The following is a 12,575-nucleotide window of genomic DNA, read 5'->3' as shown; positions in this document are numbered from 1 at the left end:
AATTCAATGCAGGAGTTATTTTTCCTAACTATAATTATAAATTACTTCAGAATGCATGTGTTTATTAGCTGTGACAATTAGTAACATCATGTAGGCACCATCAGCTATATTTTGCTAATTATCCACTTAGATATTCATTCCACAAGTATTCATTAAGCACCTAGTATAGTCAAGCCCCTGTGCTTGAGTTGACATATTCAGTTGCTCCTGCTGCCAAGAAATGCAGACGTGTACTCTCCAGTCAGGAAGCATGTTTCTTTCTAATCATCTTATCTCAGGATGTACTTCCTTTCCATTTGGGAAGAGAATAATTATAGTTGAGTCCACATTCTATATATAGCTGATCTATGAGTCTTTTAATCATAGTTCCTTCAGTTATCTTCCTATCCCCTTGCATTTACAAATATCTTTATTATAGACTATATCATATTTCATTGCAATTTCTACTTATGTATCCATTTGCCCTTTTAATCCATAAACTCCTTGAGCAGAGACACATATCGTATTTATCTTTGTTTTCAGCATCTATATTATAATCTGTGCTTAATGAACTGTGTTGTCTGAAAGAAAGAATGAATAAATGAATGAATGAATGAATGAATGAAATCTCCAGTGTACTGTAGAGAATTTAAGATCACTGCTTAAAAGAATTCTAGGAAAAGACAAAATCATTTTATTACTGTATTCACCAGATATCAGTAAGAGCATTTCAGCTGGAAATGACAGAAATGACCTCAAAGTACTTATGCTGCCATGCAAGGTAGGTCCTTTGAGGCTTCCGTCTGTCATGTACCAGGGCCCAGGGGGAGAGGTACAATAACACAAAGTAAGGTTAAAGTAATAGGCCTTATTGAGGAAATTTACTATTCAGGTATCAGCGAGAGGAGAAGGCCTGGTTGCTATGATCTTCAATATCAATATCCAGGGAGGTGAAGATGAGTCCAGGTTCCACCCTGGAATACCTATTCTTGCTTTGTGCACAGCAAGCTCCAGTAAGCCTCACACTGGGAAGTTAGTGAAAATAAGAGGACATATGCCTTCTGGTCTGACTGAATCCTAGCGTGTACATTTTCCCAATAAAACCTGTTGCTTAACCCGTATTTAGCCATACTGCCTGACTGGCTAAACTACAAGGCACCAACCATATAAGGTGTAAGGAGAAAAAAGTAAATTTATGGTTCAAGTCAACTGAAAAGACCATAGGTGTTATTGGAAACTTTATACAAATACTGTCCTGTGTTTCCCATGGCTGCTGTAAAAAATTATTACAAACTTAGAGACTTAAAACAACAAAGATTTAGAAAGTCCCTTTCCCTGTGTCTGCCTCTCTCCCCATCATCAGTTTATCTACATCATAAAACAGTGAAGGTGTGACTAAGGTCTAGGGATTAAGAACATTTCATTTTGCTGCCCCCAAGGAGTGCACACATGAAACAATTCAGAAAATAATAGGCCTTGGAAGGAAGGGAAACTTTCCTCCTATCATGGATCCCGAAACTAGGAAGCTGTATCTTATTAGCTGCTGGCAGCCCTCTTCCTGTCTTGTGGAACTTAACAATAATGCCCTAATACAGAAAAAGAGAGTCAAAGTAACTATGGAAACTTTTCTTTAGGAAGTTCAAAGATTAAAGGAGATAATGCATTTGAAATGTTTAGCAGAGAACTTAGACTTTAGTTAACACTTGATAAATATTAGCTCTAATAATAACTAAGAGCTATATCTCTGTAGCAGGCAGAAAAAAATGCATCCCCAAAGATATACCATAATCCCTGGAACCTGTGAATATGTTATGTTACATATAAGAGGGAATTAAGGTTTCAGGTAGAATTAAGTTTAATTATCAGCTGACTTTAAGATAGGGAGATTATTCTGGTGGGCTCAATTTAATCAGAAAACTCCTCAAAAAATAGAAGAGAGATACAGGAAAGTCACTATCAGTGATACGATAGAAGAGCGACTCCGTCACCATTGCTGGTTTTGAAGATAGAAGGAGACCACAAGCTAAGGAATGTGGATGGCCTCCAGAAACTAGAAAAGGCAAAAAACCAGTTTGTTCCCAAGAGCCTGCAAACAGGAAAACAGCCCTGCCCACACTTTCATTTTATCCCAGTAAAACCCATTTAAGCCAATTTTGGATGTTGGGGCCTGTAGAAATGCAAATCATGTTTCTACAGGAAAGTATGTCTATTTGGGTTAAATAACATCTCTCTACATATCTGTGTTGGTGGTCCTCCCACCCAAAGTAAGTCAGAAATACAGACTCAATATAAAACTTGGATCTTAGCTTGTCTTTATATGTTTTATCATACACAATATATCCTATGTGTATTTTTAATGTTTATTTATTTTTGAGAGGAGATAGAGACAGAGTGTGAACAGGGGAGACAGAATCTGAAGCAGGCTCCGGGCTCTCAGCTGTCAGCACAGAGCCCACCCAGCATGGGGCTCAAACCCACGAACTGTCAGATCACGACCTGATTCGAAGTCAGACGCTTAACCGACTGAGCCACCCAGGTGTCCCATGTATATGATATATCTTAAAGTTTGCATAATGAAAACTTTTGCTAAATAATGATTGAATGACATGGTTTTCGGTTTGTAAATGAAAACATAGTTCAGCGGCACCTAGGTAGCTCAGTTGGTTAAGTGTCTGACTCTTGATTTTGGCTCAGGTCATGATCTCACGCTTCATGGGGTCGAGTCCCACATCGAGCTCCATGCTGACAGTGCAGAGCCTGCTTGAGAGTCTGTCTCTCCCCTCTCTCTCTGCCTCTCTCCCACTCATGCACATGCCTGTGTACTTGCTCTCTCTCTCTCTCTCTCTCTCTCTCTCTCTCAAAAACAAATAAATAAACTTTAAAAAATAAACTAAAAGCTAGTTTAAAATGTAGGTCAGTTTACTTTTGTCTCTTTCAAAGAAAAATAAAATATTCTAAAGTAAATAATTATGTTGACTTAAATATGTTGAAAAATAGTTGTATAAAAGATACTATTTTACAAAAATGTAATATGTGATCTTGACATTTTTTAATGTGTAAAAGGTTGATTTTCTGTTGTAATCATAGATGTAGTGTCCTAGACTTTAAGGAGAACAAACTAATGTTCATGTGATTGGCCATCTGTATCAATTCTCAAAAAAGAATCTCATAATGTACATTCTTTTGATAATAATCATCTATGTACCAGACACTAAAAGCTGAACACGCGTGTATTTGCCTTTTGCCCTTTGCAATAAACTATAAGTTAAGTACCATCTATATTTTATAAGTGAATGAACTGAAGCTCAGATTGATTTTCTCAGCATCACATATCATTTAAGCAGAAGCCAGGTCTCTCTGACAAAATAATACCCTTCATATTCTGCAATGACAATGTATCCCTTTATTTGGGGGGAAAAGATAGATTGACTGCAACTTTGGAGCTTGTAGTTTTCTGTCTTACTTACATTAACAGTCACTGAAATGTACCCTCGTTTTTGTTGCCCCTCCAAGCATATTTGCTGAATACATGAATGAAATATGTTGTGTTTCCACCTCTCACAGATTGGAGCACCCTTCTGTGAAGAATGCGTGCTGGAGGCTACAAGAAAAAATAACTATTTAGTAAACTCTAATTCTTCTTAAGGAGTTACAAGTTTAGTGCAAAAGATAAGACAAAAAAATTAAGATTTTCACAGACACACAGACACACACACACACACACACATATATATGTGTATATATATATATATATATATATATATATATTACCAGAACATTAGAGTATGTGTTCTACTTTCCCCATGAGAAGCATAGGGAACTTTATAAAGAGAGATAACCCACTTTTGGGTGGATTAATGACCTTTTTGGAAAAAAAATTAGTATTTGTGGCTAATTTGGAAGGACACATAATTTCCAGTGTGTAGCAATATGAGAACAGACTAGGCAAGGCTGAAAAGCAGCCCACAAGATGAGCAATAGAGTTGGAAGAAGGAGAAACAGCATTGTGAGCCATCTCTATTATAAATGGAAAGAGGGAAAGGCAAGGAAGTGGATCTTTTTTAAAATGTTTATTTATTTTTGAGAGAAAGAGCAGAAGTGGGGGAGGGGCAGAGAGAAGAGAGACAGAAGATCAGAAGCAGATTTTGCACTGACAGCAGAGAGCCCTATGTGGGACTCAAACTCACTAACTGTGAAATCTTGACCTGAGCTGAAGTTGGAAGCTCAACTGACTGAGCCACCCAGGTGTCCCAGAAAGTGGATCTTTAGGGCAAGATTGGTCTTAAAACCCAGAGAGAGTTCACATTTAAGATTTAGAATTAAGGTTTAAATCATGGCTTATGAAACAAAAATAGTAATTGAACACTTCAGTAAAGGAAGATTATCCCTTGGAAAATTTTTTAATTCTAACTTACCTCTTTAAGAAGGTGAAGCAGTCCTTTTGCTGACAAATTTAGAAACTATTTCTCCATTTTTTTCAAGGCTTGTGAATTTGTATCATGTGTGCTTACAGGGATTTTTGCTCTTAAATTTTACTTTGATATATTTCTCATTTCTTTATACTGTTCTTTTGGTATTTTCTCTAACTTGTCTTAATTCTCCTTTTTTCCCCATCAAATTGTGTGGTCCTTTATTCTGTTCTCTAGGATTGGGGCCATCTTTTGTACCTTTTCAATTTCATAAAGATGTAAAGTGCTTGATATTTTGTTTCAAATAGTACTGCAGTGTTTCTGAATGACTTGGTTTTACTAAAAACATGTGTCTAGATTCTATTAGCATTTTGTTTGTGTCTTTATATCACATAGAATAAAAAAGCTATAAGGAATCGTAGGAAATCACCTGGTCTAGAATAATAACAATGATGTCCACTCTCTTTAATGAAGGTTTTGAAATGGTATTTTCAAATCTTCTTGATAGGGTAAACCTGTGGTTAGTATTCTTGACATAAAATCTCTCTTTTGTTTATGCTATAATCATTATTTCTTGATGTTCCCATTTCCAAAATGGTAACAGCTGATGTGGTCTCTTCCAGTATAGTCCTCTCTTTTATACCGATTTCTAATTGGAGCCAAATAGTTGATGCCTATGTATTCAAACTCTATAGGGTGACTCTCCCCCCAAATCTTATTACTAAAGATTTTGTCTTGTCATCTGCAGTGAATTGTGACTTATGAATAGTGCAAAAGAAACACATGCAACACTGCAATTCTGTCACTACTGTGCTTTGAAAATCTGATATCATCCATTTTCAACATGTGACTTAAAAAGAAAAGTGAGTTAAAAATGAGAACAACTGAGGATGTAGACACAGCTATGTTCCCCAAACTCAGCTGTACCCATTCGAAGTAAAGCATAAGCCTTATCAATCATATCATTTAGGTGGTATTGATTGTGTTAAGGAACCACAGAGAAAGGAGTAAAGGAAGCATGTGATGTAGACACAGCCCTTGAAATACTTTGTAATGAGACCAGAAAATTAGGATATGAGCATATGAGTTATTAACTAATATATGTAAATTTGATGAAAAATACTCTCTTTCACTTAAAAGTGCTAAATTACTAGGAATTTGGGATTCTTTATGTTTGACCAGTGTTTTAAAAATGACACTAAGAGGGGCATCTGGATGGCTCAGTCAGTTGAGCATCTGGCTTTGGATCAGGTCATGATCTCATGGTTCATGGGTTCAAGCTCCGCATCAGGCACTGTACTGACAGCTCAGAGCCTTGGAGCCTGCTTCGGATTCTGTGTCTCCCTCTCTCTATCTATGCCCTTCCCCCACTAGCACTTTTTGTCTCTCTCTCTCTCTCTCTCTCTCTCTCTCTCTCTCTCTGTCTTTCTCTCTCAAAAGTAAATACATTTAAAAATTTAAATCAGCAAGGAAGAAGAAAGACTTAAAAAATAATAAATAGAAATGACACTAAGAGATATTTTACCTGATACGAATATCTTTAAAAGTAACTGAACAAACTGAGGGCATTTAGATTGAGGATAATGCCTGGTGGTCAATACTGGAAAGTTCATAGTTTCTACCATGTGTAAAGTAACTAGATATAAATCCAAGTTAAGTGAGTATGTTTACAATATATTTACATGCACTCTGATTTTATGACTGTTATTAAAAATATATAACCAATGTCTTGAGGCATCACCAGTATATGAATACAAATATGAAGTATGTTAATAGTCATAATTCAAATATCACTGCCACTTTCTTCAACTTATTCAAAAGCTCAACATCACTGGGAGAACTGTGGAGAATGTTCCTCTCTATACCACACGTCTTTACCAGGGGTCCAAGGCAGATCCTCTCTGAGGCTTTTATTTAAAAAAAAAAAAAAAAAAAAAAAAAAAAAAAAAAAAAGTCCATTTTAAATGCTAGCCATTTTGTGCAGGGACCATAATCCTTGACAAAGGCCATTCTGTTTGTTTTGTATCCATGCTAATCAGTGGATACAAATAGGTTTCTTAGGGTTATCACTCTTACCAATTTTCTTAGACTTATTTGTTTCAGTATGAGACCCCCTCCTACTATATGTACTGATAATGATGATAAAGAATTTATTTTAAGAAAATTAAGTGCTTAGTATCTGTCTGTCCCATCGAATATGGTAGCCCTGGGTATTTGATGATGAATAAGTCATAATCTCTATCTTATCTTGTCTAGCTGCATGGAAGCAGCAATACCCAGTCCAGATTGTGGTTCAAAAATTCTTAGAGCAAGTCATGTTTCAGTGTGGAAACAAAAATGAGTAATGACTAGTCAGTTCTTCTAGAATTTAGGTAGAAAATTACAATGCAGAAGCACTGGGATAAAAGTAAAGCATAGAATATTAAGGTAACTGTAAATAGTTCAATGTAACTATATTGATGTGTGTGTTAATCTACAGGAGGAGGAACACAGCCAAGAGCTTGGAAGAAAAGGACTTTGAATGTTTTATTAGAAAGGTGAAGATTTATGTGGAGTCACTGAAATTAAATGACAGGGGCAGATTTTAGGTATTAGAAAGATCAGTCTGGCATCATTGTGGAGAATAGAAGCAGCCTAAACTGAGACTTGGAGACCAAATAAATATCAGTTTGGGAAATGACAGTGACAGTGGCAGTGGGGTGAAGAGATTAAGTGACTTACTAGTTGTGAAGGATGAAGTGAGGTAGAGTACAGGAAATAGTTAGGTTTCATACTTCTGAATGAGGAAGATGGCCCCACTATTTTCTGAGATAAGAAACACAGAAGGAATCATTTTATATAAATTAAATATATCACAGGAAACTTTGGATTTAGATCTTATTTTTATCATTTTCTAGTTGGGGGAATCTGAGAGCAAGAAAGATTATATTAAATTATTCCTCCTTAACTCCACTGAAAGATGTCTAGCTGCCCTAATAAATCAGCTATGTCTGACCTAAAACCCATAATTTTTCCTCCACACCAATGCTATACTGGTAAATGAAAATCAAAGAGAGCCAAATAATCTATAGAAGATCCCTTTGTATGTGATAAATAGTTTCCCAGTTTCTTATAAAAAAGTATCCTAGTACTTACAAATGGTGAGAAGAGGATAAAGTGACCCCTCCCCAGTGCTAATGTGTGCTGGTCTTTTGTAGCCAGATAAGAGATTAGATTAACAGAAACAAAAATAGATATTCAGTCTCACAGACTTTAGAATCTCAAAGAAATGATCTCCAGATCACATTGTAAGAACAAGAGCTCTGTGCTTTAAGTCTCTGAAAATCTGTTTGGCCCATTTCATTAGAATGAAAGTGTGATATGGTAACAAGCCAGTTGGCTGCAGCCAAGGACTCTGTTGAAGGCTTCTACAATATAGAAATGATGAATCTGGCTTACGGAGGGAATTTGGTGGTTAAATGAATTCCTGCTATTGCAGCTATTGTATGTTTCCTAGGCAACTAAAATACCTAAGAAATGGTAGCAGTTTAAGAAGAAAAGTGCTTTACAACTAAGGCAGGGTGGGGGGGTGGATACTCTTTTTTAAAAGGTGATATGTGGCCAGACAATATTATGATTTTTTTAAAAAAAATTACTGAATGAGTAAGTGTCCCTGATGTACCATTGAGAGCATTTAAAAAAGTAATACAGGGCCAGGATGACTACATTTTATTTTTGCATTTCAGTTCCGTTTTTATTTAGTTGATTTAATATGCTGCATTTTATAATTATCAAGTTGAACTTTTTACTAATCTCTTTCTATATTAAGCAGCTTGTGCATTTTTAAAGATCTTTACCATATGTCAATTCTCTTTGGAGAAACTGTCTAAGTGTGAAATATACCTGTGAAAAACTATTTTCAATGTGTGAAGTGCATCTTTCAAACTGATAAAGATGATAAAAACTATTCTGATCATGGCATAATGGACCCACCACAATTGAATTCAAATATATGTGGCACAGACTATTGGGAAATAAAGCCAGAGGAAAAAAAAAAAAAAAAAACAGAAGGCTGATGGAATATTTGAGCTGAGATGATAAGAGTCCTAGAAATAATTTTACAATGTTTGTGTTCATTTTTCAATCTTCAAGCTGTTTTTATCAGAAATTAATACTGTATTTTGTTCCATTGAACTTCAGAACATTCTAGTAATTTCTCAATATCAAAGAAAAATCCTGTTATATCGGACCAAAACATTATTTTTGAATAAAGACAATGATAGCATTTTTTTTTCTTGCAGTCAGATGATAATAGAGATGCATTTTGGTATTTGGTATAGGCTATCTTCCTCAGGGTACTTAGTTTTCAGGGACCTGCTAACCCTTGTTAGGGAGGGCAACTAAAAATACCATTCCTAAAAATCAAGTGGATCCAACACATTTGAAAACCACATTCAAAAGCATCTTGCTCTCATCTTTTCTTCTTTGGTATTTATATTGACCCAGAACCCAATGTGAATGTTTTGCTATTATGGATCATTGACTTCTACAGAATGTCCAAGTTTGTATAGCAAAGCTTTCTGAGAATGACAGCGTTTTCCATACTGACAACATGCTTAAAAAAGTACAACATATCTATGTGTTTCTTTCTGATTCTTTTAAAAAATTAATTAGAAATCAAATTGTCAAAAATAACTTTACAAAAAGAAGAAAAGAAGGAAACAAAGATGAGTCTCAGATATTGTACATAGATTTCGCCTATGTAAATAGAAATACTTTGAATAAAAAAGATTCAGACATAAAATACATTCTCTATAACAACATACACGTATTTGGAATTTCTAGATGGGTTTATGAGAAATTTACCACATACTTCAAACTATAATTACATTCTTCCAATATTCATGGTAATGAATAAGCTAGAAAGACAGAAAAGTTTGAATAACTCAAATCTAATGCAGAAAAAAATAATTTATAGTTTTTAAGCAAATACTCTAATTTGAACTCAATTATACTTTTAACACAAATTGATTGGACACAAAAATATCCTTATTTCTATAAACATTTCAAGTAGAATTTCATCATATAATATATTTAAAAGGTGCAATGCTTGTATGATGTTGACAACTACATATTGAAAGTGCATATTGATAAGAAAATGAAACTTGACCTAACTGAACCTCAAGAATAATCTGTTTTGAGGATTTACTTAATCAGAGTAATTTTAAACACCATCTCCTCTGATGTCAAAGTACATGGCCCTGAATTTAAATGGCATCAAAGAACAAATAGATTCATTAGGTCATGTTGCCCTGTCTCTGAAAATACAAGGATAATTTTCTGTCTTAATACCAGTAATAGATGTTTTTTTTTTCCCAACCAACTGGTTTATTTTTATCTTATGTACACAATAATTAACCAATTCTGTTTGCCTGTTACACTGACCACTTACAAATTCAGAATTAATATTGAGACCTTTGTCTAGCAAGTAAGTAGAATATCAAGACATGCATTTACTGTATTACATTACTTCTTAAATAATCTTCTTGTTCTATAATTTACCCTTTACTCTAACTTCCTTATGCAGGAAAACAAAGAGCATACAGTGAGTGACATCAGCAACATGGCTGATTAAAACATCCCTGGTCATGTCCCTCCATCAACTCTACCAATTTGCCATTAATCCACAGACAAAAGTGTCTTTGTTGGAGCTGTGTGGGATCCAGCACCTTATGTTAAGGGACTAGGAAAGACTCTCACTCACCATTGCAGTGATCAGTAAGCATACACAACTCAGTCCTGGCTGTGGACCCTGCAGTGGCCCATGAAACATCCACAGCCCCTCTGGTATGTGGTTCAGGAGCTCCTGGAAAACTCCATCTTAGACAATCACCCACAGACAAGAAAGCCTTTGTGAAATTCACATTTCTGGTGGAGAAATTCCTCCACACTGTTGGATCAAAAAACAAACAAACAAACAAACAAAAGACATATAAGTCTGAACACATTAGAGAGAGTAAGAGGAACAATTTGACTTTACCCACATTACCCCTCCCCAAGGCAATATGGCTCAGGGCCAAGAAAGATCTTAGTCTGTGATTTTTACTGTAGAGGAAGTGAGAGAGTATACTTCAGCACCCAGCTTCCCCACCTCTGAGGAATGCTGCCAAAGAAGCTCATTTCTCCTTTGCCCCATCCAAAGTATTGAATCATGAGCTGTGTGATGGGGTGGGAGGTGGGGGAAGAAGCTGGGGAACCATAGATAGGGTGTTCAGAGGGCATTAAAACGATGCAGATTTTACTAAGTAACTGCACTGCAGGCTCCAACAAGATGCCCACCCATGAGGGGCGCCTGGGTGGCTCTGTTAGTTAAGCATCCTACTCGTGGTTTCAGCTCAGGTCCTGGTCTCACCGTTCATGAGTTTGATCCCCACATCTGGCTTAATGAGGGCACAGAGGCTGCTTGGGATATTCTCTCTGTCTGTCTGTCTGTCTCTCTCTCTCTCTCTCTGCCCCTGCCCCACCCATGCACTCTCTTTCTCTCTCTCAAAATAAATAAATAAACTTAAAAAATCAAGAGATGCCCACCAATGAGCAGCTGGATAAACCTTGGCTGTGGATACCTTGACTGACCTATGAGTACCCCCTGTGCTTTCCTTACATACATTACACAGAGACACAGGTGCATGCACACACACACACACACACACACACACACAAACACACTTTGTGTCTATCTTCCTGTGAATGCTCCCTGTGATAGCAAGAATAAGCTTTGTCCGACAGCTAGTGAACATGTACAGAAAACCAGCCAGAACATATAGGCCAGGGAAAAACCAAAATCGTGAACTTTAGTGCCATCCTTGGGAGATCAAAAAGGAGCTGTCAGCACTCAGCCTGGTACAATGCAGAATCAAAAGAAGACATACAAGCTTAAGAATTCTTCCACAAGGGGGAGCAAGAAACACGAAGCAGGTATACCCAGAAAAGGTTTGGGAAGCCTCAGAATCTCTAGGAGGGCTGATGGAAGATGTTTCTCTTTTGAAGGAAGTTAGTAGAAACACTGGAAGAGGTGTCTGCTACTTCAAATTTGAAGGCAGCAACACACAACTTCAAAAAGCATGAAAAAAATCAAGGAAACATGACACCACAAAAGAACCACAATAATCTTCCAGTAACTGGTCCCAAAGACACACAGATCTGTAATTTACCCAATAAAGAATTCAGAACAGCTATTTTAAGGAAATTCAACGAGCTACAAGAAGACACAGAGACAATTCAGCAAAATTAGGAAAACATTAAACAAACAAAATGGGAAGTTAGACAAAGAAAGATCATAAAAACAAACCAAAAAGAAATTCTGGAACTGAAGAATACAGTGAATGAAATGGAAAATAAACTAGAGACTATCAATGGAAGAATGGATCAAGCAGAAGAAAAGAATTTATGAGTTAGACAACATTTTAAATTAATCAGTCAGAGAAGATCAAAGCAAAAAATAAAGAAAAAAGGGGAAAAAATCCCAAGTCATCTATGGGGATACTATAAAAGGAAATAATTATGAGTTATTGGAGCTTCAGAAGGAGAATAGAGGTGTAAGAAGGTAGAAAATTATTAAAGAAATAATGACAGAACTTTTCAAATCTGGATGGAGATTTGGATATCCAAGTTGATGAAGCTCATAAGTAACCAAGCATACTCAACTTAGAGATACTCTGCAAGACACACTGTAATAAAGCTATTAAAAATCAATACGGGCTAAAATAAAATTCAATGTGGGCTTCCAGTTATGGAATGCATAAGTCATGAGGATAAAAGGTACAGCATAGGGGATATAGTTAGTGGTACTATAATAGTGCATGGAGACAGATGGTAGCTATACTTGTGATGAGCATAGCATAACATATAGAGTTGTCAAATCTCTATGTTGTACACCTAAAACTAATGTGACATTGTTTGTCAACTATACATCAATAAAAAATAAATAAATAAAATAAAAAACAAAGAGAATTTAAAGGTAGCTAGAGAAAAGAAGCTGCAATCTGCCAGAAAATCCCATAAGGCTATCAGTGGATCTCTCAGCAGAAAACTTACAGGGCAGGATAAAATAGAATGATATATTCAAAGTGCTGAAAGAAAAAAAAAATAAAACTACTACCCAAGGATAATTAACTTGGCAAAGATGTCTTTTAGAAATGAAGGAAAGAT

Source organism: Panthera uncia, chromosome D4 (assembly GCF_023721935.1).
Source record: "Panthera uncia isolate 11264 chromosome D4, Puncia_PCG_1.0, whole genome shotgun sequence".
Taxonomy (NCBI): domain Eukaryota; kingdom Metazoa; phylum Chordata; class Mammalia; order Carnivora; family Felidae; genus Panthera; species Panthera uncia.
This window is presented reverse-complemented; position numbering follows the sequence as displayed.